General features: G+C 37.9%; 1 protein-coding gene, 2 long non-coding RNA genes and 1 other non-coding gene across 24 annotated transcripts in view; 2 read left to right on the forward strand and 2 right to left on the reverse strand.

The window, feature by feature from the left end:
* Positions 1-26,135, forward strand: part of LOC147370905 (uncharacterized) — a 49,278-nt gene extending 23,143 nt beyond the window's left edge. The window contains exon 2 of the long non-coding RNA XR_015165605.1: positions 4,216-26,135. This is a non-coding gene — a long non-coding RNA (uncharacterized LOC147370905). The remainder of the gene's footprint in view (positions 1-4,215) is intronic.
* Positions 1-26,907, forward strand: part of KCNIP4 (potassium voltage-gated channel interacting protein 4) — a 1,317,771-nt gene that overhangs the window by 574,365 nt on the left and 716,499 nt on the right. The window lies entirely within an intron of this gene.
* The window catches only part of LOC147370906 (uncharacterized), an 89,455-nt gene continuing 67,491 nt past the window's right edge, over positions 4,944-26,907 (reverse strand). For 17 of the 20 annotated variants that reach the window (XR_015165601.1, XR_015165590.1, XR_015165589.1 and 14 more), the window contains 2 exons: positions 7,561-7,719; positions 4,944-5,261 (listed from right to left, as the gene is read on the reverse strand). This is a non-coding gene — a long non-coding RNA (uncharacterized LOC147370906). The remainder of the gene's footprint in view (positions 5,262-7,560; positions 7,720-26,907) is intronic. The other 3 variants (XR_015165577.1, XR_015165598.1, XR_015165594.1) reach the window with 3 other exon arrangements.
* Positions 18,630-18,733, reverse strand: LOC147370907 (U6 spliceosomal RNA). Its single transcript, XR_015166330.1, has one exon. It is a non-coding gene; the product is annotated as a U6 spliceosomal RNA (small nuclear RNA).

The following is a 26,907-nucleotide window of genomic DNA, read 5'->3' on the forward strand; positions in this document are numbered from 1 at the left end:
TAAACATATGAGTCTGGAGGGTAAGGCAGAGGTCTGAGAGGAAGATATACTTTTTAGAGTTAACAACATTTTACATGGTATTTAAAGCCATAAGACTGGATGAGACTGCCATGGATATGAGTATAGAGAATAGAAATACAAAGTCTTCCCTGCTGTACTGCCTCATTAAAGCTTAAGAAGTGAGGAGAAATAGCAAATTAGGTAGGAAGAGAAGCTAGAGAAGAAATAAGAAGACCAATACAGTCTGATGTCTTAGAAACCAACTAAAGAAGATGTTTTTAGGAGAAAGGAATGTTAAACTCTATCAAATACTATTGATGATCTGGTAAGTCTAAGACTGAGAAGAGGTTGTGAGGCTTAGCAAAATGGACATCATCAATGACTTTAGCAAGAGAAGTTTTGGTGATTTTAGAAATGAAAGTCTGATTGAAGTGTGTTAAAGAAGGATTTGGAGTAAAATAACTGAAGAGATACTACAGAAACTCTTGAGTAGTTGGGATAGTTCCTTGATGGGAAAGGAGTGTAAGTAGGGTTTTGATGATGCTGATGATGGTGATGGTGGTTATGAGAAAGTAATAACAACATGTTCATATGCTGATGAAAAAAGTGACAATGTAGGGGAAGCAGAACAATGTGTTTGATCAGGTAAGAGGAAATGTAGTCTTTTGCAGAGGTGGAGCAATTAATTGGTCTTATCTAGGAACAACTTTCAAAGGGGAGAGGTAAGAAATACAAAGGATCATAAGAAACTACTACAAGCAACTATATGCCTTTAAAATGGACAACCTGGAAGAAATGGACACGTTCTTAGAAAGTGGACTGAATCAGGAAGAAATAGAAAATATGAACAGACCAACTACAAGTACTAAGATTGAACCTATGATTCAAAAACTCCCAAACAAAAGTCCAGGACCAGATGGCTTCACAGGCAAATTCTGTCAAACATTTAGATAAGAGTTAACACATAGCCTTCAGAAACTATTTCAAAAAAAACTGCAGAGGAAGGAATACTCCCAAATTTATTCTATGAAGCCACCATCACCCTAATACCAAAACCTGACAAAGATACCACAAAAAAAGAAAATTACAGGCCATTATCAGTGATGAATATAGATGCAAAAATCATCAACAAAATACTAGCAATCAGAATCCAACAATATATTAAAAAGATTATACATAAAGATCAAGTGAGATTTATTTCAGAAATGCAAGTGTTTTTCAATATCTTCAAATCAGCATGATACATCACATCAACAAATTAAAAAGCATATTATCAATTCAATGGATGCCGAAAATTTTTGACAAGATCCAATACACATTTATGATAAAAACTCCCCAGAAAGCGGCATAAGGGAAACATACCTCAACATCATAAAGACGATATACAACAAACCTGCAGGTAACATTCTCAATGGTGAAAAGCTGAAAGCATTTCTTCTAAGATCGGGAAAAAGACAAGGATGTCTGCTCTCACCAATTTAATTCAATATAGTTTTGGAAGTTCTAGCCATGGTAATCAGAGAAGAAAAAATGAATCCAAATTGGAAAGCAAGTTAAACTGTCATTATTTGCAGATGACATGACACTATATGTAGAAAATCCTAAAGATGCTACCAGAAAACTACTAGAGCTCAGCAATGAATCTGGTAAAGTTGAAGGGTACAAAATTAAGACACAGAAATCTGTTGTGTTTTTATACACTAACAATGGAAGATCAGAAATAGAAGTTAAAGTAACAGTCTCATTTACCATCATCTCAAAAAGAGTAATATTCCTTGGAATATGCCTAATGAGATGCAAGACCTATACTCCAAAGACTATAAGACACTGATGAAGCAAATCAAAGATGACACCGACAGACAGTAAGATATACCATGTTCTTGGATTGGAAAAATCAACCTTGTCAAAACAACTATACTGCCCAAGGCAATCTACAGATTCAATGTAATCCCAATCAAATTACCAATGGCATTTTTCATAGAATTAGGACAACAACAAAACTCTTAAAATTTATATAGAGACAAAAAAGACCCAAACAGCCAAGCAATTTTGCGGGAAAAACAAAAACCCAGAACTGGAGGAATCAGGGTTCCAGACTTCAGATCATACTAAAAGGTCATCAAAACAGTATGATACTGGCACAAAAATAGAAATACTGATTAATGGAACAGGATAGAACTCACAGAAATAAACTCACACACCTATGGTCAACTGATCTACCATAAAAGAGGAAAGACTATGCTATGCTACGCTATGCTAAGTCACTTCAGTCGTGTCCGACTCTGTGTGACCCCATAGACGGCAGCCCCGCAGGCTCCGCCGTCCCTGGGATTCTCCAGGCAAGAACACTGGAGTGGGGTGCCATTAATGGAGGAAAGACAGTCTCTTCAATAAATAGTGCTGGGAAAACTGGACAACTATGTGTAAAAAAAAAAAAAAATTCTTTAACACCATACACAAAAGTAAACTCAAAATGGATTAATGACCTAAATGTAAGACTGGATACTATAAAACTCTTAGAGGAACACATGGAACATTCTTTGACATAAATCAAAGTAATGTCTCTTTCAATTCATCTCCTACTGTAATGGATATCAAAACAAACAAATGGGACCTAGTGAAACTCAAAAGCTTTTGCACAGTAAAATTAACCATAAACAAAATGAAAAGGCAGCCCACAGAATGGGGGAAAATATTTGCAAATGATGAGACCAACAAGGGATTATTCTCCAAAATTTACAGTTCATGCAGCTCAGAAAATCAAAAAATTGGCAGATGGCCTGAATAGACATTTCTCCGGAGACACACAAATGGCCAAGAGGCACATGAAAAGATGCTCAGCATCCCTAATTGTTAGAGAAATACAAATAAAAATTACATCCAGCATGTTAATCATCAAAAAGTCTACAAACAGTAAATGCTGAAGAGTGTGGAGAAAATGGACAGTGTTGGTGGCAAAGGAAATTGGTGCAGCTGCTATGGAGAACAGTATGGAAGCTCCTTAAAAAACTAAATAGAGCTACCATATGATCCAGCAGTTCCACTCCTGGGCATATATCTACAGAAAAACATGGTTTGAAGGGTACATGTACCTCATGATCACTGCAGTGCTGATTATATAGTCAAGTCATGGAAGCAATCTAAATGTCCATAGACTGCTGAATGGATAAAGAAGATGTAGCATATATATACAATGGAATATTACTCAGCCATAGAAAGAATGAAATAATGCCATTTGCAGCAATATCGACGGACCTGGAGATTATCATACTAAGTGAAGGAAGTCAGAGAAAGACAAGTATATGATATTGCTTATATGTGGAATCAAAAAAATGATATAAATGAACTTATTTATAAAACAGAAATAGCATCACAGATTTGTTGAAAGAACATTTATGGTTACCATGGGGGGAAAGAGAGAGATAAATTGGGAGTTTGGGATTGACACATATACACTGCTATATCTAAAATAACCAATAAGGACATATTGTATAGCACAGGGAAGTCTGCTCAATATTATGTAATATCCTGAATTTGAAAAAGAATAGATAAACATATATGTATAACTGAATCACTGTGTACACCTGAAACTAACACAATATTGTTAATCAACTATACTCCAGTATAACATAAAAATTAAAGAAAGGAGGGAGGTATATGAATGTAGATAAATCTAGGTAGGTGACTATAGTGGTGGGTAATTCTTTTTCTGATTGATTGTATTTTTCAGGAGACTTTAAGCTGAGAATGAGGATAGGGCAGATACAAAAAAGGTGAGAGTCAACATGAACCAGTTGTCAGGAGAGTGAGGAAGTAATGGTCCATAATAATGTGGTTTATTGGCTAGGCAGCCTTGAGGACACTTAGGTTAGTGACCATTGTCGTAATGTGAGACCTGTCAGTGTGGCTGGGTAATTGAAGTACACCACCCTTTTTCATGCAATGCCTCTTGCCAATCAGCTGAAATGCTACTCTAGGTCATAGGTGAACAGTTTTAGGCAGGATATAAAAATGATCAAATTTACATAGTAGAGGGTCAACATGGCATCAGTATGTAGGATGGATTCCTAGGGGATAAGATGGAGGTGAAAAATTTAGGTAATAGGCTATTGAGACAGTCAGGCAGGAATTGAGGATTAGTAGAGATTCTTTTGTCTGTGTATATATATGATTCAGAGAATGTCATATTTAAGAAGGTATTCTCTTTTTCCACAGAGCAATGAAGGAGTACATTCCCAACAGTCCTGTATATAAGATGGTTTTGGCATGTGTTTTTGATTAACCTTGTTCTGGGACTGCCATATGCCAACTCTGCAGACCACAGCATCATCCACCTGCCTTTACTCTCTGCAAGAGGCAGGTCTATAGGAAAGAGAGATGCTGGCCAGGTTGGGTGATTTTTATTTGCATGAACGAACTAGTATGTCTTGCTTACCTTCTACTGTTTTCTAGCCCCATAACTCTGCAGTATCAGAAGAACTTTCTCATTAAAATGAAGGCATTACCAATTGTTTTCTGGAGGGAGAAGCTTAGAAGATGAAGAATTAAGATAGTAAATGATGGTGAAATACTGTCTGAAAAAAGTTGCTCACTGAAAATTGGGAGCTGGAGATTTGATTTTCTTTTTTTTTTTTTGGTCTCATTTTGGAAAAATTCTAAAAAAACATAGCTGGCATGCTAAAAGGCATTAAACCTGGTAGGAAGGTAGAGAAAGGGCCAGCAAGCTGCCAACAAGGAATTAAAGGAGATCATGGAATACAGCCCAGAGCTCTGTCAGGCTGCTAGGGGTGGTCCAGCAGAAGCAGCAGCACATAACAAATGATCATAAGCTGAAACCTGATTCATTCAGTGGGAAGTGAAGATGGAAGCAAAGGAAGAAACCTGGACCTCACTAAATGAAAGATTTATTTTATAAGGCAACCTTAGTAACATGGACAGAGAGGGAGAATAAAAATGTTATTTTTTATTTTATCTATAGATACAATAGACACAATGGTGTTTCACATGCCTGAAGAGGAAATGTACAAATGCCACAAAAAGATCACCAGATTCAGAATTTGACTTATTCACAATGCTTCATCAGAGGAGGATGTAGGAAATGCTCAGGACAGCCTGGATCTTCTGGATAAGCAAAGAGTGTCATAGGAAGAGATGTCCGTTGGAGTTCTTACATAGCATATCTTGAGCTCTTTCGGAGTCTGAAAATTCATGAATAGCATCATATTCTGTAATCCACCCTCTGAAAGGAACTAAATGTAACTCTGTAAAGGAATGATTGCTCTGGTTATCAGGACGCGATGAGGGCTACACAGGAGTAATCAATGAGCAGCAAATCTACATGGAGTTCGATGGATGGATCAGACTAGCTGATCCACAAAGGAACGTACTGAGCTTACCTCCCTCTCTTGGAAACTGATGATTCAAACATATCCCAAGAGTGACTTAAAAATTAAAGCAGTAAATATCAAGTTCCCCTAGACCAAGCAAACTTTCTTCTTTAAATTATTTGAATTTACAAAATGATGCACCTGACCCAAGCCAATCCAATTTGTTGAAAGACAAAGAATAGGAAAAATTGAATCAGATTCACATTAACTGCATTAGCTGTGACTAACTGTCATAGTTTGTCTGGAACTGAGGGAATTCTTCAGACCTGGAGACTCTCATGCTAACAATACAACCGTCCTGGATAAACTAGGGTGCTTGGTCACCCTATGAGCTGCCTTGGTCACTACCCTATTTAAAGACTGATTTGTTCAAATCTCCCTTGAATTTCTACCCCAGAATTGAACCAAAAGAGTCTTTTAAGAAACTGCTATGTGAAAAAGAAAAAATATCGAAAGAACAGGAAAAAGAAGAGAATGTCAATGTATAATAGAATCTGTTAACTCAAGCTGTCAACCTTGAACAGAAGTCTTTATTTCCCCCAAATATGTGTGCTAGAAAACTACTGCTTAGTTGAGCTTGCAAAAAGGATGCCTTTTCTAATGCTCCTTAATATTTGGGGAATTATGTTAGTAAACTGAGAAGGATTATCTACTTATTCTGTTTGGAAAATTGACTCATTACCTCTGTTACAGAAAGGGATGAGGGTGTCTTAGAATCAGAAGCATTTTACCCTGAAGTCATGATGATGAATCAGGAATTCAATCAGGCTGTGTCTCCAGTAAATTGCACTGTCAAATAATGTTAATAGAACCAACTGAAACCTTGCTCACGGCATTCTCAAGTTTTAGTGCCTTAGAATCTCTTTGAGAGCAAGGTAAACACTTAGTCTCTTGGACCTCCTCCCCAGAGTCTGAGGCAGAGCCCCTGAAACTGTACTCTAATTCCTTGCTGGGCTTCCCAGGGGGCTCAGTGGTAAATAGCCAATGCAGGAGACACAGGTTCAATCCCTGGGTCAGGAAGATCTCCTGGAGTAGGAAATGGCAATCCATTCCAGTATTTTTGCCTGGAAAATCCCATGGAGAGAGGAGCCTGTTGGGCTACAGTCCATAGGGTCGGAAAGAGTCATACATGACCGAGCATGCACTAGTTCCTTGCTAATCAAAGTATGAACTGGCCCAGCAGCACTGGCACTACCTGGACATCTCTGAAAAAAGTGAAATCACAGACCCCATACTCAGTTCAGTTCAGTTGCTCAGTCGTGTCCAACTCTTTGTGACCCCCATGGGCTGCAGCACGCCAGGCCTCCCTGTCTGTCACCAACTCTCAGAGTTTACTCAAACTCATGTCCGAGTCAGTGATGCCATCCAACCATCTCGTCCTCTGTCATCCCTTTCTCCTCCTGCCTTCAATCTTTCCCAGCATCAGGGTCTTTTCAAATGAGTCAGTTCTTTGCAAGAGGTGGCCAAAGTATTGGAGTTTCAGTTTCAGCATCGGTCCTTCCAATGAACACTCAGGACTGATTTCCTTTAGGATGGACTGGTTGGATCTCCTTGCAGTCCCAGGGACCCCACACTAGACCTACTGTTAATAAATAGCATAAGGTTTGAGCCATCCTGGCCTAGAAGATTCTGAGGCAGTGGTCCAAGAATAATGTCAACAGCAAAAGTTAATGTATTTGAGTGCTAATTATGCCCCATGGATTATTCTAGTGCTTTACTGTGGCTTAGCTTGGTTAATCCTCCTAATGAACTCCTAGAGGTCCTTATTTTTAGATGAGGAAGGAGGCTCTAAAAAAAAGAAGTTCCCCAGTTCACCAGCAGGTGAGTGACTGGGACCTGGCTTCAAAGGCAGGTGGTCTTGGTGGGCCACAGTCCATGGGGTGGCAGAGTCAGACATGACTCAGCAACTAAACAGCAGCAGCAGCTAAGCAATAACATACATTGTGGACCAAGGCAAACAGGTTTGCAAAGGTGAAAGGAGATGGGAACTGTGTTTAATTAGCAGTTTAGGGAAGATAGTCTACAAAGCCTAAAAATCAAAAGCTAAAAGGCTTCATTTACTGTGTACTGCTGCTGCTGAGTGACATATGCTTTCTGGGGAAATGCATTCTGATGTATGCATTCTGTGTTGCCTCAGGCCCCTTACCTATGACCTGTGGATGCTACACCTTACCTCATAGCGCTGTTGCAGCAAAGGGCAGGGCTGAGGGTGGGACTAGAATGGTTGAGGATGCAGGGAAGTTTCACAGTGTGGAAAGTGAGCTTTTTTAGTCTGAGAAACCTGGATGGGAATTCCAGTTCTGCTGATCAAACTGTATCTCATTTTCCTCACCTATAAAATGAGATCACAAAGAGTCGGACATGACTGAGCGACTAAGCAAAGCACACAAATAACAACGGAAGTGTATATTCTCTTTGTTAAGGCATACAGACTCTCTTTACACTAAAAATTTTCATGGTACTTTTTTTAAAAGTAACGTTAACCTCCCAGTCAAGTCTGACTCTGCGACCCTATGGACTGTAGCCCACCAGGCTCCTCTGTCCATGGGATTTCCCAGGCAAGAATACTGGAGCAGGTGGGTTGCCATTCCCTTCTCCAAGGGATCTTTCTGACCCAGGGATTGAACCTAGATCTCCAGTACTGCAGACAGATTCTTTACTGCCTGAGCCAACAGGGAATCAGGTTTTAAAAGGCCTTGCAAAATGGTTTCCTTCTTCCTACCTGCCAAGATAGCAGAAGCTTTGGCTTTCTTTTCATGCACAATTCCACATGCAAACACAATTCCACATGCAGGACAAATGATAGTTCTAATGAGGACAATGATAATGATAATTATAGCATCTGTCATCTGGGTAGTAGTTACAGTAATGGTGACTAATATTTATCATGTGCTTATTTTGTGTTAGGTGCTCTTTTGAATACTTTATTGCTTTAAGTATTTGTTAAGACCACCCCATGAGGGAAATGTTATTACTGTTTTCCTCATTCAGGTTAAATAAAATTGCCCAAGACCAGGTAGTTGGTAAATGAGTAAGCCAGGATGGGAACCTAGATAGAGTGATGACAGAGCCCAAACCCCTAATTACAGAGCAGTGCCAGCTCACATAAGACAGACTCGGTCCAGTCCAGAAATTTCTACCCTCTACTCTCCAGGATTCTCCTCTCTCAATAGCTTCTGACTTCCTTCCTCTCTTTCCATGTAGGCTGGATCTTAGATAAGGACTCCTAGCTGCTTACTAGAGAATTAAAAAAAAAAATATTTCCAATGCCGTGGCATTAATTCATAGAATTATGCTTTTTACTTTCTTCTCTCAGAATGTTAAATTTTGAAATTCTCTGGTTTATTCCCCAACCTGTGCAGTTATCACAGATTTGCTCAATGTCTAAATCCCCAGTGGTAGTTCAGGAGGTAGATTCTCCCTGCTAGCTTTCTGGAAGGTTAGTAAAAGGAGAAATACTTTTTTCTTTTTATTTAGCTGTTAACATATTAAACTGTTATTTCAGTTAGCTTAGTTTTTATAAGGAATCGTATTTTAAGTGAGTGACAGTCCTCAACCATCTTAACTGTTCAGATGCCCTAAGAATTGCTCTCTTCTAGTTTCCTTTTCCTTCAATCTTCTCTTAACTTTGGACCAGAAAATGGACTTGAAATTTCAGTACACTGTAACTAGTAAAGATGTTTGCACATTTTCTCACATGTCTTTTGGTGAAAATTACCAAGACCACATTTTGATTACTGTTACCACACCACTGATATATTTGATAACCTTGTGACTGCATGATGTGGCTTCATTAAGGAATCCTTCATTTGTCATTGATGGGGAAAAAATTACTCTTGAGTTATCTTCCCTGCAACAGAAATGGTGATAACCATAGTCTAGTAGAATTTAAAGGGCATTCACATGCTTTTGATTCTTCAAACAATCTTGCAAAATAGGGATTATCATTTTGTTTTATAAATAAAATCAGGAATAAGAGATTAAGTGACATTTGAGTCCTGGAACCAGGACTCAAAACCATTTTTTTCTGAGTTTAATCTCTTTTGCTATGCCACAGGCTTGGCTTCACTAGCATTAGGATATTTTCTGGGATTTTATACCACCATTGATGTTTGGGTCTGTGATCATATTTTACAAATGACATAAACCACTCTTTGTTACCACTGACATTTCACCTTATGCTACTGCTATTTTCAGCTACAGAATGCCAGATGGAAAAGTGATCTTGTTAACTCATTACTCAGGAACAGCAATAACTATGGAATGAAAACTAGCTTCAGATTACAAACAACCAGTAGCTCTTATTACAGGTCTAAGGATTTATCCTATTGCCTGTGCATAGGATATTGAATTTCCATGATCAAAAACAGAGTATTCTTTTCAATGTATGGAATACTTCTTGTGCCAATTACATTCAATTTTATGTCATTTTTGCTCTGTGTTTAAACCCACCCATTTGTCCTCATATCTGTAAGGAGAATATACAAAGTTTAATGCCCTGAATTCTCACTTTTGCAAATTCCAGACTTTATGACTTTGAAATTACTGAAAATAATGATCACATGTAGTAGAATCACAATAAAACATCTTCATGAAAAATAACTTACATTGAAAGCAATTAAAATTTGTAAAGTATTGTCATGTGCTTTTATTTAATCCCTATAATACTCCTATGAGTAGGCAAGGGAAATATTTTTTAAGCTCGATTTATAGATGCTGAGTAGAAGCACAGATATGAGAAGTGACTTATTCAAATCCATTCAGCTATCAGGTATCAGAGTGGAAAAATCAAATGGAAATGTGATTTAGAGGAAAAATTGAGAATTTGACAGTGGCCGTATAAAGTTATAGGTGCCTATTAGATATCTAAGAGGAGTTTTATATAAATCCTTAGATGCCCAGGGCATTGAGATGAAATTGGGAGTTTTTAGGATATTGATGGATTTAAAGCTATAAGCCTGGATGAGGTCATCAAGAGGATAAGTAAAGACAGAAAAAGAATGAGAGATGAACTGAACCCTGAGGCACTCCAACATTCAGAGGTAGGAAAATAACAAAGAACCAGCAAAGAAGAATACTCAGAGGTATTGAGTGGAAAAATAGTAAATTGTATCCTGAAAGATAGGAAAAAGTTTATAAGGAAAAGACGTGGTCAGCTGATACAATATGCCAATTAAGATAAGGACTGAAATTTACATCTTATATATGGTGATGCAGCAGTCATTATGGACTTTACTAAGAGAAGTTTTAGATTAGAATAAATTCAAGAGAGTATGGAAGGAGAGGAACTGGACACAACAAATATAAACAATTCTACTGTAAAATAAAGGGTGGAGACTAAGGGTCTAAAGACTAAGTCTAAGGAGTCTTTGCTCTTTACTTGAAGCTTAACTGATCTGTTAGTCCTCAGTGGATAAAATCAGTCAGGGATTTTGGTATCACTGATGATGTGAACCACAAGTGCTAGGAAGGGAGAATTATTAAAGGCATCACTTTTCTCTCCTGGGGAAATCTCTGTAAGCCCTGGAGGATAAGGTATCCATAGCTGCCTCTAACTTGTCAGTTATAATCTCTCATTGGCAGGGCCTGGAGTTGAAGACAGTATTACAGAGAGTAATTTCTTGATCTCTGCAATAATGGAAAAGAAAAAAGTGGGGAGAGGGGCTAAAGATGAAAACCTGAGAGCAAGTAGACTTATAATCAGTTCAGTCGCGTCCAGCTTTTTGCGACCCCATGAATTATAATGCACAAAAGTAAAATATAAGTTAATGAGTGACGGAAAGTAAAACTTGTTTTGAGTATCTTACTTTTCTCTGTAGATATCTGTAGGTACTTCTTAAATGAAGTAATGAAGTAAAGTTGTCAGTATATTAGATGTTCAATAAATATATCTTTTTCCAGGACCTCTGCACCTACATTCTCCCTCAGATCCTTTGTCTCCAGTATATCTGACAAAATATTTGAAATGAAGAGGAATGTGTGGTAGATTTGAAAGTCATCATAGAAGGATGAATGTTCATAACAGAAAGACAGAGAAGGGAAAACCAACTTGTTAGTAGCCCTTGATCTGTTTTTGTTTGGGGGGAGGGGATAACAAAAAAGATTCAGGGGGGTTATATAATTTATTTGCTCAAGTTCTGTGCTTTCTGATTCTCAGTGTATCATTCTTTTAATCAATTATACTGCAGTATGGAAAGTCCTGTGAATTAGATGGACTCTAGTGAATGGACAATGGGGAAAGGGAAATTGAGAAAGGCCTTGTAAACAAGGGCAGATGGAAGCCCCCGAAGCACTGAGAATAATTTAAATTTGATACAGAAGGTGACAGGCAGCCCTGGAGGTTTGAGAAATGGAAACATGCAGTCAAAACTATGAGCACGGAAGATTATTTTGACAGCCTTTGGTACTGATCTGAAATTTCATATTTTTAAAACAGTTTTTGAGGCCTTGGGGAATATATTTTATATCCCTTGATTAAAAAAAAATTTCTACTATTACATAAATTGCTATATATTCTAGGAATCAGACTCTTTGTTTTGATTTGTTTTGCTTTGTTTCAGGAGGTCATGCAATTGAGTTATGTGACTGATACTTATTAGCTTAAACCCAATTATCTCATTTGGCTCAGCATAATTTTCACAATATAGAAATGATTTGGGTATTTAGTCAAGTTAAATAGAGATGTATGATTCCATCAAGTTAATTATTAGCAAGAAAGAAAAAAAATGAAAGTGTGATATTGTTTAAATTGCAGATGTGTTAATACAGAATAATTATGTTGACTGAAAATGAGCAGTTCCATCAGGCAGACACCGAATTTTTTTCCCCTACCAGAGTCAACACTGAATGTCTTTTAATACACCGGAAAATTACTGGGCAGATTTGAAATAACAAAGCAATCACTGCAGGCTTTGTTTGAAATTCCTCTAGAGAATAAGACAAATAAAATGATTACAGTGATTTGAGTAGTTGGAATTTTATATATATTCACTTACAAAAACAATATCCCAATTAGTTGACAATTGGTAGCTTCTGTTAGTTCCTGAAATGGTTTCTGCATTAAGATTATTGATCTGTACTTCTATTCAGGTTACCTGAGAGAAGGTTATTCTCATAATAATGAACACATGCAAAGGTTGTACTTATAAATATACCTATTTTACGATTTCAAATTTATGATCTAAATGTATTACCCATATAGGAAATTCTATCGCTTGTACTGTTAACACTACTGCAACAATATTATGTTGAATATTAGTGAATTTGGAAGCTTTATTTTCTTCTACTCTAGTTGTCTTGGCTAGGGTTCTGAATTTAATGCTTTCATTTTTCTCTGTAATTTCAGTAGAGAAATAAGTAAGTTCACTGGATTTTCCAAACTGAGTGTTTGAAAAGTCTAAGTGTGGATTCTGATTTTCTAAAGAGAAACATGTTAGAGTTAGAAGTAGTCAAGATACTTGCTTATAAAGTGAAATGGATGTACTGTGAAATGAATACCCTGTCACCAAGTCTATTAGATACATGCTCCCTCTCTAATGAAACACCAAACAAATGCTCCCTTAATCAAGTAGACCTTAAATTCCTCTCACACCAAGAAGTTTGGAAGTAGTTTTGTGGATCAACCATGTTGAGCCATGATTTGGTATCTCTTATATCTTTTATTCATACTCACAAGACAAATGCCTCAAGTCCAGGCATAATATCCAAGCTCAAGGCAAGGAGAAGAAGGGGCACGTCAGCACTGAGCTTGTCAGTCCCATCTATCAGAAAGCACTAAATTTACCAGTAATCCAGCAGACTGCAGATTATACCCCATTGGCTTGAACTGTGTCACGTGACCATCCCAACCTGCAAGGGTGTCTGGGAAGATGTCATTTTCACAGTTTTTCTAGCAGAGGCAGGCAAGGAAGTGAGTTTGGGAATGAGCATTCCTTAACTAGTCAGCCAACCATGTCTGGGACAATTAGTGGATTAGATGAAAGAATTTCGAACCCAGGGTTTCATTGGTCTGCTATACCTAATTCTGTTTAAGATTCCTCTAGGACTTAAGAATAGATTTATTAATGCAGTTATCAAGGGATATCTGTGAACATGGCCTTGAAGTAGTAGCTACTCCCCTACAAGATATAAGAGCCACCAACAAGTCTAGGTCAGGTCAGGGTGCAGACTTCCCTCTTTTGGTTTCTTTCTCCTCTTTTGATCATTTCTAGTATTTCACATAACTTAGCTGTATCCCTGGAGTTCTCCTGAAACCATGTTTTTGTTTTAAAAAGCAACGTTCTCTAAGTTATAACCTCAAATGCGTATTTAAAATTAGCATAAACATGTGAAACACCTATAATTAATAAAATTCCTACATAAATGAACCCCAATTTGAATTTATATTATTCCCATGTCCACATTAGTTTAAATATCTACTTATGATATTTCACTAATAGTTTATAACTACCTTTCTCATTTTTTCATATAACCATCTAGGTCCTTTATGAAAATCCCCTGGTTTTTTTCATATACAATATTGGTAACTCAATTGTGCATATACCAGCTCACTCACATTTACAACTAGCCATTCTTCAAAACAGAAAGTACCCCAAAAAATATTTGAGTCATACTTTTGCACAGAAATTATTATATGCAATTTTTATGCTAAATGCTTTATAGAAATGACAAAAATTCTGCCTTGATTTAAGTTTAAAAAAATCATGTCTCTACACATTACATAAAGCTAACTTTACACTCACTAAACAACAGCATATTACATAAAAGTACGTTTGGAATACTTAGAGAACTTTTGCTCGAGAAAAGAAATACTGCCTTCACCAGCACCAAAATGGCCTCGTCATATCTCCTTGGGCCTTATTTGAACTTTGAGGTGTAAGTAACCTGCTTTTGGCAGGTCATCTTCAATCAGAGGGCTAAACAGATAAGTTTAAGATAGAAAAAACTTTGCTTTTAGGTGAACAAACACTTTGAAAATTTCTGGCAAGGAGCACTGTCTATTAAGAGCAGCCCGAGAGCAGAATGTTTCATCATCATAAAAAAGACTCTAGAAGCCTATTGTCAGATAACAGAGTTAACAAGTATGAACAAAAATAACAAGAGCATAAAATTTAATCAGTGCTCTTCTTCAGACCACTAACCAAACAAATACACACACACAGAGCCATTTGTAAAATAAAAAGACATAAAAGCTTCAGTTTCATTTACTTCATGTTGACTAATCACGTTAGCCACAGAATCTTTAATTAAAAGAAGATTGAAAGTAATGAAAGCTTTATCAGCCCTTTTTGTTACAAAGGAGTTAGCATTTCTTTGCTGTCTTGCTAGCAACCCTATTGCTGAGAGTTTAGTTAAGCCACTTTGGAAGATCCACAATACCCTTATGTCCTTATGTATAGCCCTATAGCTGGAAACAGAAGGAAGTTAGGTTAATGGGAGCTGAAAGTGAAAGTCAAGTCGCTGAGTCTTGTCAGACTCTTTGAGACCCCATGGACTGTAGCCTATCAGGCTCCTCCCTCCATGGGATTCTCCAGGCTAGAGTACTGGAGTGCCATTTACTTCTCCAGGGGATCTTCCTGATCCAGGGATTGAACCCAGGTCTCCCGCATTCCAGGCAGACGCTTTAACCTCTGAGCCACCATCCACGATTACTGAGCCACAGGAAGTAGATTTAAGGTGGTGCTCCCCGAAATCCTAAAGGTTAAGCAAAACTGCCTCCAGGACTTAGGAGAAGGGAGAGAGAAACTAGGAAGAGGAACAACTGCCTGGTGAGTCCAAGGTTCCAGAATTCTTGCTTTTGAATTCCCTGGAGATCTCTTTCAGAACTGTGTTGTCTAATTTGGTTTCTATAAAAGATTTTGTTTGAAGAAAGTGTGTTTTGTTTTAAAATGTTTGTCTGTTGTTGAAAACAATTGTGCCAAGGGAAAACAGAAGAAAAAGAAAAAAAAGGCCTGAGAAACTATTGTGAGACATAGTGAAACCACCCATTATCCTATGCTTTATTTTAAAATACAAGAAAACATCACCTAAAAGAGAAAATTCAGTCCAGCAAGTTATGACTAAGCATCTCCACTGCCTAACACTAGTATGTTCAGGGAATGAGACAAAATAAGTAATTTATGAAGGGACTGAGGTAGGAAGAACAGTGCACTTAAATCGGAAATTTGGTTTTCTCTACTGACTCCACCTGAAGGATTGGAGGCCACAGTCACTTGTCTTAGAAGTGACTTGTCACAGTTACTGTTGAGCATCTGCTATGTGCCAGGTACTCTGCATGTCCTGAGGATTCAACAGTAAGTTAAATGTGATTGGGCTTCCCTTATGGCTCAGCTGGTAAAGAATCCGCCTGCAATGCAGGAGACCTGGGTTTGATCCTTGGGTTGGGAAGATCGCCTGGAGAAAGGAAAGGCTACCCACTCCAGTATTCTGGCCTGGAGAATTCAATGGACTACAGTCCATGGGGTCGCAAGGAGTCGGACACGACTGAATGACTTTTACTTTAAGTGTGATATCTGCTGTCCTGCCCCGAAAGAACTCACAGAACAGTAGTAGTCACTGAACAGTAAATCAGGAAACATTTATTAGGTACTTGTTCTGGGCCCAGCAATGTTCCAAGCACTTTTATAAGGATTAGTTTTTACATCTTCATGGCAATCTCACTAGGTACATAATATGTGGATTCCCATCTTATAGGTATGGAAATGAGGCATCTATCAGTTCTATAACTTGCCCTCAAAGTGCAGAGATGTCTCTGAGCTTAGTTCTTGGAATTCTTTTGTAAACTCTGAATGTAGTAGATCAAGAAGGAAATAGTAGTGGTTTTGTGAGTACATTTTGGAAGCAGTGTTCTGTACAAGTGTGAGTAATTATTAAATCAAGGAAAGATAAATGAATTAAAAGTTCAGTAAGTCATGAGCCCACGCACCACAGCTACCGAAGCCCATGTGCCCTAAAGCCTGTGCTCCACAAAAAGAGAAACCACCACAATGCGAAGCCAACACACCACAGCTAGAAAGTAGCCCCCACTCACCACAACGAGAGAAGTCCCCACACAGCAACAAAGGCCCAGCACCGCCAAAAATAAAGAATACAATCTTTTAAAAGTTAAATAAGTCACAACTGGAAGTGTTTCCCTCACCCAAAATGTAAAGATGCAAAGAAATACAGGGTTATTAAGAAGAACCACCCCTGGCTTCTAGAATATAAGTAATTTCTTATGAAGTGTTCCTGAGCCATCAGAGTCCATCCTGGATTAAATACTGGTAGGAAGGAAATTAAGAGCTGGGTATTTCTCAGGCTCTGACTATGTAAATCTCATCCTCCCAGCCAGCAAGACATTCCAGATGTAGCTGCATACGATTTTCATGACATCGAGTTCACCTGTGCCAAGGAAGAAGTGGAGCTGGGTATCAGCAAGGAAACTACCCCTTTGAGGTAGAGGGTGAAAATGTACTATCCAAATGGTTTCACTTATGTTCTAGAAACAAGCCACTGGGCATTGTCGAGATCCAGTAGCAAAAAGATGCTTGAGGGCTAGGCCTTTCCCGTTTCTGCTTGAGTCTAGATTTTGTCCCGCTATTGCATCTAAAATCTGTTCTAGTCAAAGCCTATTTGCAGAAATTGTGTTTGTAAATAGAAGCAGATTAGAATAACTTAAAGGTCAATGGCAAAGCTGAACTATTTCCAGTGTTAAACACAGAACTCAAAAGAAGACATCCTCCATAATAATGTGCCTGAAAGCATCTGAGGTTAGAAATTGGGTTTAATTTCGCTAGTGGGGGAGGAGAAAAATCTTGTCCGTATTTGTGATTGTGGTATAGCTTCTAGAAAATGTGCCCTTTGTTACAACATGAAAACAGACATTTTAGAAATTTGCTATCCACTGTCACTCTTCAATTAACTTCTATTCATTCTGCCCGCAAGAAATTGTGTTCAGCCCGTTAAAAATAGGAGGCTTCCTTTTCTATCCCCTTTGCCATTATTGATATTGTTAATCATTTTAATTAGTGGCTTCCCATGATTCCAATCAAGGCCAATTAGACTCAAAGCCGATAAACAATGAAGAGGTGAAAACAGCAGCTCAAAACATGGATTAATCTCACCAGTACAAAGTGGAAGGGGCTGCACTTTAAATTGCTTCTATTCAGCTCTAAACAATGGCATTTCCTGGTCCTACTGACTATACCGGCATTAGGTAGCTTATGTGAAATGTAATCTATAGTCATACCTTTCAAAGATTTTTACCCTCTATGCTGCTTCGGACAGCATTTGTGTTTGTCCAGGTATTCTCCATCATGCCCTGGTTTAGAGTTTTCTACACCAGCTACCAAATCAGTTTAAATTTCTTGCACTTTCCTTTTCCACCTCCCCTTCTGTGTGCCTATTTTCCTGCCTTTCTCTGCCCTTACAAAAATCCATTCTCCATTAGCAAAGAATAATTCCCATTCCCAGTGATATTATAGAAAAGTGACAGTGCTAGTCGTTCAGTCGTGTCTGACTCTTTGCAACCCCATGGACTGTAGCCTCTGTCCATGAAATTCTCCAGGCAAGAATACCAGAGTGGGTAGCCATTCCGTTCTCCAGGGGATCTTTCCAACCCAGGGATCAAGCCAAGGGTCTCCCGCATTGCAGGCTTGTTTTTTACCATCTGAGCCACCAGGGAAGCCTGATATTATAGAAGTTCAATATATATAGTTTCAGGCAACCACAATATATTTATCCGGATATAGTGTTAAATTATTTTCATAAGATACTTTTAATTCCCTCAACAATTCTATGACATCATTATTACTGTTAGCCCCATTTTACGGATGATAAAACTGAGATTTCAGGAATATAAGTAACTTTAATAAGCCAGAAAAGGTTAGACTCAGGATGTAAACTCAGTTCTATATTGTTCTAGAGCTCAAGCATGAACTCTTATGTTCAGACTTGCGCTGGTCTATACTTAAAAACAGAATCAGGACAGTCAGTTGGAAAATGTCCAAACACTAAAACTTTTGGAAAATGTCCAAACACTAAAATTTTACCATTAATCTTTCTTAGAATGGCTACAGTGAATAGTATTGTGTTTGTTTTTTTTTTTAATAAAAATTGCATCACCTAATCCAACCCATCCTCACTTCTCTGACCATATTGCCAAGTGACATAGTACACACCATCTTTTAGACAAGCCAAGGAAATTTTATCAGTACTCTAAGGTCTACACAGTAGACAGTTTTTTTAAAGTATAGTTGATTTACAAAAACTTTGGAATGCTCCGTGAATCTGTGTGTCACCCTTGTATAGGGGCCATGCTAATCTCTTTATCATTCCAATTTTGGTATATCTGCTAGCGAAGCAAGCACAACAGTAAGCAATTTTTATCCCTTGGAAACTATTCAGACATAACATGGGCATGTATCTTATCACTTCAAAACTTCATGATTCCTCTGTTTTAAATGTGTGACAGGAAACAGCCTAAAAAGCAAAGCTGAATTTGGATCATGGTTGTAATATTTACTGTCTGAGGTGTCTTAGCCTTCCTCAGTGATCAACTGCAAAGAAATAGAGGAAAACAAGAGAATGGGAAAGACTAGAGATCTCTTCAAGAAAATTAGAGATACCTAGGGAACATTTCACGCAAAGATGGGCTCGATAAAGGACAGAAATGGTATGGACCTAACAGCAGCAGAAGATATTAAGAAGAGGTGGCAAGAATACACAGAAGAACTGTACAAAAAAGATTTTCATGACCCAGATAACCACGATGGTGTGGTCACTCACCTAGAGCCAGACATCCTGGAATGTGAAGTCAAATGGGCCTTAGAAAGCACCACTACGAACAAAGCTAGTGGAGGTGATGGAATTCCAGCTGAGCTATTTCAAATCCTGAAAGATGATGCTGTGAAAGTGCTGCACTCAATATGCCAGCAAATTTAGAAAACTCAGCAGTGGCCACAGGACTGAAAAAGTCAGTTTTCATTCCAATCCCAAAAAAAGGCAATGCCAAAGAGTGCTCAAACTACCACACAATTGAACTCATCTCACATGCTAGTAAAGTAATGCTCAAAGTTCTCCAAGCCAGGCTTCAGCAATACGTGAACCGTGAACTTCCAGATGTTCAAGCTGGTTTTAGAAAAGGCAGAGGAACCAGAGATCAAATTGCCAACATCCGCTGGATCATGGAAAAAGTAAGAGTTCCAGAAGAACATCTATTTCTGCTTTATCGACTATGCTAAAGCCTTTGACTGTGTAGATCACAATAAACTGTGGAACATTCTGAAAGAGATGGGAATACCAGACCACCTGACCTGCCTCTTGAGAAACCTTATACGCAGGTCAGGAAGCAACAGTTAGAACTGGACATGGAACAAAAGACTGGTTCCAAATAAGAAAAGGAGTACGTCAAGGCTGTATATTGTCACCCTGCTTATTTAACTTCTATGCAGAGTACATCATGAGAAACGCTGGGCTGGAAGAAGCACAAGCTGGAATCAAGATTGCCAGGAGAAATATCAATAACCTCAGATATGCAGATGACACCACCCTTATGGCAGAAAGTGAAGAGGAACTCAAAAGCCTCTTGATGAAAGTGAAAGAGGAGAGTGAAAGAGTTGGCTTAAAGCTCGACATTCAGAAAACTAAGATCATGGCATCCGGACCCATCACTTCATGGCAAATAGATGGGGAAACAGTGGAAACAGTGTCAGACTTTATTTTTCTGGGCTCCAAAATCACTGCAGATGGTGATTGCAGCCATGAAATTAAAAGACACTTACTCCTTAGAAGGAAAGTTATGACTAACCTAGATAGCATATTAAAAAGCAGGATATTACTTTGCCAACAAAGGTCCATCTAGTCAAGGCTATGGTTTTTCCTGTGGTCATGTATGGATGTTAGAGTGGGACTGTAAAGAAAGCTGAGCACCAAAGAATTGATGCTTTTGAACTGTGGTATTGGAGAAAACTCTTGAGAGCCCCTTGGACTGCAAGGAGATCCAACCAGTCCATTCTAAAGAAAATCAGTCCTGGGTGTTCATTGTAAGGACTGATGCTGAAGCTGAAACTCTAATACTTTGGCTACCTGATGTGAAGAGTTGACTCATTGGGAAAGACCCTGATGCTGAGAGGGATTGGAGGCAGGAGGAGAAGGGGACGACAGAGGATGAGGTGGCTGGATGGCATCACTGACTTGATGGACGTGGGTCTGAGTGAATTCCAGGAGTTGGTGATGGACAGGGAGGCCTGGCGTGCTGCAATTCATGGGTTGCAAAGAGTCGGACATGACTGAGCAACTGAACTGAACTGAGGTATCTTAAGCAGGTTACTTACCTTTTCTGAGTTTAAGGCCTTTGGGATATAGAAATAATAAAAATGAGTGAATTTAACCCAGAAAATGGCAAATATAAAATTTACCTTGCATTTAAAAAAAATTTTTAAAGAATCAACTGAAATATATTTCTAAATGTGCCTGACCTGTAACTGTTTCTTAATAAATGGTGGTATTAATTATTATCATTTATGTGTCTCACATGTGTAAAGCATATGATGATATTTTTATACAGAAGCAGGTGGACAGTAGGTTTCAGTTAGGCAGAGTATCCAGACATAGTATGCTGCTGCTGCTAAGTCGCTTTAGTCGTGTCCGACTCTGTGCAACCCCAGAGATGGCAGCCCACAAGGCTCCCCAGCCCCTGGGACTCTCCAGGCAAGGACATAGTATAGCCTGTAACAAAAATCCAACCAAAGAGACTCCGATTAGAAAGGAAATTGATTGTAGTACAGCATTAATCTGGTTACTGGAGATAAAGTAGAAGGCTGAGCTTGATTGAAAAGAGCAAGGTAATTAAGACAGCAATTACTAACACTCAAAAGCATTTGTATCAGTCAGCTATTGCCACTATAATGCTGAAAAACAACTCCAAAATACAATGCTTACAAGAATAATTATTCTCACACTCATTTTGTCTTATCTAAAATGGGCTCAGCTATATCTCTGCTTCATAACGTGGGTCAGCCTATCTTGCCTAAAGACTGAAGATTCAGTTTAGATCCATTCCATGAATTTTTGTTCTGATGCTCAGGCTGAAAAGGTAACAGTTTTTAGAGAATGTTTTCTTTTTCATAGGAAATCACTAAGTCATAACAGGAAAAGCTCATTTATACAGGTACATTTTAAGCTTCAACTTTCATCAGATCTTCTAATATCTAGTTTGGCTAAAGCAAATTACATGGTTTCATATAGTGAGTTATATTCAACTCACCATCAGACAATAAATAATATGGACAGACAATTTTATTACAGGGGAATGAAAAACTACAATCAGTAAATTAATCTAACATACAAAACTGAGAAATTGCTAAACCTTTCAGCTATTCATCCAGAGATTCTCCAGCCTGCTTTGCAGACTTGTTCTAGAATTTAGACCTGAAACTTCAGACTGGTTTGGAAGTTGTCAATTCTGGAAACCGGATGAAAATTACATGAGTAAAAGAACAAATCAGCCTGATTGTGACTGTGGTTGAAGTCTTTGACCTGATCCATGTAATTTTCTGTTTGTGGTATGCCCCACTCTCAAATGCTTTGCTTTGGTTCTTAAGGTTTCATTTGTTTGCTTTTATCGAGGATGCTGGTACACATTAATAGAGCTATTGATTACGTATCTATTTGCTTTCCTAATTTGTTTTCTCCAGGAATTTCATGTCTAACTATTTATTTTCCATTTCTTGAGTTGCATTTGTACAGAATGCAGAAAAAACCAGTTGCTTCACCACTGTCCTGGGCTTTTTCCCAACTGATTAATTTGAACAGTGATAATGAAGATTCGATAAGATTTTATCTCCTTGTTTTGTGCTTATGAATTGATGTGCTCTTTAGAGCTTTAAAATATCATCCCTTGATATACATTTACAGTGCATATCTTCCCCCAAAATCAATATATGTGGAATCAATTCTGATTTAAGTGTTTTTCAGGTACCATTATGTTTGTTAAATTGAGATGTTTTCTTATGGTCAAAGCATGAGAAGCAACTTAGACTAAATTTTGCTGGGAACTTCTGCTGGCTCTCGGGAGAAATGACTGTGATTATTTCATTGTGTAGCTTGAGCCTAATCTAGACTTCTTCTGAGTTTGCTTAGAGTTATGCAGTCTCACCCAGCATAATGCCTTCATATAGTTTTCTCCAGCAGTAACTGAGGACAACCTCCCTGCTTTCAGATTTCTGTGCTCCCTTATTATAAATATATGTATGTAATAAACATCCAACCAGTCCATCCTAAAGGAAATCAGTCCTGAATATTCATTGGAAGGACTGATGCTGAAGCTGAAATGCCAATACTTTGGCCACCTGATGCGAAGAACTGACTCATTTGAAAAGCCCCTGATGCTGGGAAAGATTGAAGGCAGGGGGAGAAGGGGACGACAGAGGATGAGATGGTGGATGGCATCACCAACTCAATGGACAAGAGTTTGAGTAAGCTCCGGGAGTTGGTGATGGACAGGGAAGCCTGGCATGCTGCAGTCCATGGGGTTGCAAAGAGTCGGACATGACTGAGTGACTGAACTGAACTGAAACATGGGCTTCTCAGGTGGCTCAGAGGTAAAGAATCTGCCTGCCAATGCAGAAGGCCAGGAGACGCGGGTTCAATCCCTGAATCAGGAAGGTTTCCTGGAGAAGGAAATGGCAACCAACTCCAGTATTCTTGCCTGGAAAATCCCATAGACAGAGGGACATGGTGGACTACAGTACATGGGGTAGCAAAGAATCTGACACAACTTAGCAACTAAACAAAATATGTGTGTGTGTGTGTGTGTACACTTTTATATCACTGTGAATGAATTATGAATACTCTTTTATCTCAGTTCCCTAATTAACTTATGAGAATAATATGGTAGGTACAAAGCATTTATTCATATGTGCCCAGTACTTACAGTAAAATAACATTTTATGAAATGACTGTTATGGTGCACCCAAAACCACAATGAATAAACTTTATATGATCAAGACTTCAAACATTAGTCACACTATTTTTGTCTATAAGTTTTCCTATTGTATTTCTTACTACTCTGAGAAAGTGGCTTGTAGGCACTAATCTGTCCTAGCAGCTTATAGTTCAATTTTTAATTATGTTAATCAAATGAACATATACAAAATATTAATCTATCTTGAGATTTGATCTCTAGTTAAAGCATTCCCCTATATTTTCTTGAACATTTCCATTCTGTATCATCTTTGTGATGATTCTTGCTCTGTACTTCTCTGGGACTCTATCACTCTTTCCTGGTTGCTGTCTGAGTAGCATACAGTACATAATCTATAACAAAATTACCTTTAGGGACCAGCTATGAATTCATATATGTCTGAATATCATTTTTTGACATCTTATGAGTGCATTTCAATATCATTGTATAGTACATATACATTCAAAACCTTTAGTCTGGGAAAAATCAGAGTCAAAGCAAACCAGAGAACTGGTACTCTCTGGTTGGTACTATGGGGTTAAAAAGATCAGTATTTCATCCATATCCTCTTGTATTTATTATTTGTTTCTAATTTTACACTTTAGTGATTGGAATATTCTAAGATAGATCTTTCATTTATTTAGAATTTTTTGTTCTGCACTCAACTTTTTACTGAATTTTTCATAGTTCTCTCTGATATTCTTCTGCATCTTCTTACATACAGTTCTGAATTCTTTGCCCTTCCTTTCTTTGAATTTATTGGGTATCGTGGCTCTTATCCTCTGTTCTTTAATATATTTTATTAAAGAGATGCTCATGGAAAGTTGACAACAATCTGCCTCATCCTTCACATTTCCTTACATCTAATGAGGTTGTTCTTGTAAGAAGTGAACATGAGAAGCACATTCCATTCCATCTTTTACATTGCTTTGATGCTTTGTTTAAATTTATTCTGTAAATAATATCTTAAATCAATGCCTTTCTTTTGAAGGTCTTTGAATCTATTTGGAATAGCATGACTATTTTTATCTTTGACTCCACTTATATTTCATGATCCAATTTAGAAGCAGTATGGTGTATTATAAAGAGCTGGATATACTCAGTCTAAGGTTTTGAATCCTAGGTCAGCCACTTAACTATCTATGTGACCTTGGGTAACTTGCCTTCTGGTTTCCTTTGCATTGCCTTTAACCCTCACAGGCTGTTGTGAGGATAAAGAAAAATACCTGACAAATGGTATACCCTTTGTAAACAATGGTTAAATGATGCTGACATCTGCTTGAAAGATACTCAGAAAATTCTGAGTCATTACCCACAGAATTAATCTGGGGTAAATTGATTTAATTGATGCTCTCTTTAACGTCTTTGCACTATGCTGCTAATGATGATGTGGCACGCTTCCCTGAAAGTAAAAGCAAGACCTCCTTCATACCATGCTGATCTCTTTCTATTTCTATAATAGAATATTGCTGATAGCCTTTTCCCTATTGAGCTCTTCTGGATACCTTCCCTTTAAAGAAAAGCCATTCATAAGAGCCTTTACCACTTTGAAATATTTGTGCAAATCATTAAAATATATGCTACTAAGGATGCATTGTGATGCAAGAAGTGGCTACTATGAAGTCATTTTTACTTAAGTTCATTAGGATAAAACATGTTTCAAAAGGGAGATAATTTGTACTAAGTAAAAAAGGAAGCCTGAAAGGAGAGATGAGAAAAGCAGAAAAAAAGAAAAGAAAAAGTTAACTCTACCAAGACTTACTGAGAGCAAATTCTGTGCAGGATGCTGTTTTAGGTTTGTTAGTGGTACCAAAGTGTTTCAGGACTGTCAAGAATGACAATTTTTGTCAGGAGAAAGTCTCATTGAAATGGAAGTTCCTTTCCTAGCCCTCACAGTGACTGAAAAAGGATGGCTGTTGAGTGCATTTTGGGTTGAATGAATGATAGATCAAATGGAAAAGGCTTAATCAATGTTACTTTGGAGGTAGCTGGATTGGAAGAAATGTTAGAAATATTGTTTTGTTAAGAAGAATGGTCAAATAATAAGAGATATGAATTTTTTAAAAATATTTTTTTCCAGTTTGTGGGTTAAGCAAATAAATTTATAGAATTATAAATGATCAAAATAAAAAAGGGATCTTAGCAGTGATTCTAGTCTACCTTATTTCAGAGGCTGAGTTTAAATTCATGCTAGAAAATGCGTGCTTTAATTCCCACCATTTCTACCTTTTATCTTGGCCAATTAGCCAGCAGACATTTAAGGCATTTACCACTTTACATGATACTTAGATGCTGTCAGTTTGAATTATTTTTATAGGGATCTCATGTGTAAATTGTCTAAATAATACTGTGGATTCCACGATGGCTTCCTTCCACCACTAAATATAATTATGAGTTTCATTTGTTCATGTCAGCTATGGTGGTTTTTGAGGCTACAGGCTGATTTTAATGCTGGGCAAAGTAAGCATAAGTTACATGAATTCTCCTGATGAAAAAATATCAACTTTTATTTCATTGACGTTATGCCTTATCTCACTGTAACTTATTAGTATCACAGTGGCCTAATGTCACTACTGGACAACTATGTGACTGGCAAAATAGAATATTACACTTAAAAAGGAATGTACACAAGTAAAATCAGAACCCTCTGGTATATCCTCTTTAAAAATGATATTACAATGCCCTTCTCTGATTCAGAAGCAGTAGCATGAGAAAATAATAGAGACAGCCCTGTGCTTGTAATTGTTTTGGACACCCATTTGTCTGAGTCCTACACATAGAAAGGCTCACTCAAACACTTCCCAGCACCAGTCTCTTGCCGTAGCTTACCATATCCATTACTGCTCAAGCATGGTAACCAATTTACCATGAAAATGGAAAATTATTATTATTCCCCATACCTTAGTTTGTTTTATGCTTACATTAGAATGAGAATTAACGTTGGCTATGGCTAGTGTCAGGCTGTAAGTTTCCTAAAGAATTTCAAACTCTTTGTTGAAAATTCTTTCCTGTTTCTGTCCTTCCTGGATAATTCTTATCCACATAAGGGCAAGACTTAGCTTACTCCTAGTGCATTCACCTTCCTCTTCAGTTCAGTTGCTCAGTCATGTCCAACTCTGCAACCCCATGGACTGCAGCACACCAGGCTTCCCTGTCTATCACCAGCTCTTGGAGCTTACCCAAACTCATGTCCATTGAGTCGATGATAACATCCAACCATCTCATCCTCTGTCATCCCCTTCTCCTGCCTTCAATCTTTCCCAGAATCAGGGTGTTTTCTAATGAGTCAGTTCTATGCATCAGGTGGCCAAAGTATTGGAGTTTCAGCTTCAACATCAGTCCTTCCAATGAACACTCAGGATTTATTTCCTTTAGGATGGACTGGTTGGATCTCCTTGCTGTACAAGGGACTCTCTAGTTCCTTATAAACCCTAAAGTAACATTTCCCCAGCCATATGCCTCAGGATTTCCAGGAATCTTTATTTTGGTGAACCTGCAGTTGCTTTTTTACAGACACCAGATTTGAGAACCGTTGCTCTTCAGTGAGACTTCCCTTGAGTTACTCTTATTCAAAGCTTG

Source organism: Bos grunniens, chromosome 6 (genome assembly GCF_055505025.1).
Source record: "Bos grunniens cultivar Pamir isolate PY7600 chromosome 6, Bosgru_T2T1.0, whole genome shotgun sequence".
Classification (NCBI taxonomy): domain Eukaryota; kingdom Metazoa; phylum Chordata; class Mammalia; order Artiodactyla; family Bovidae; genus Bos; species Bos grunniens.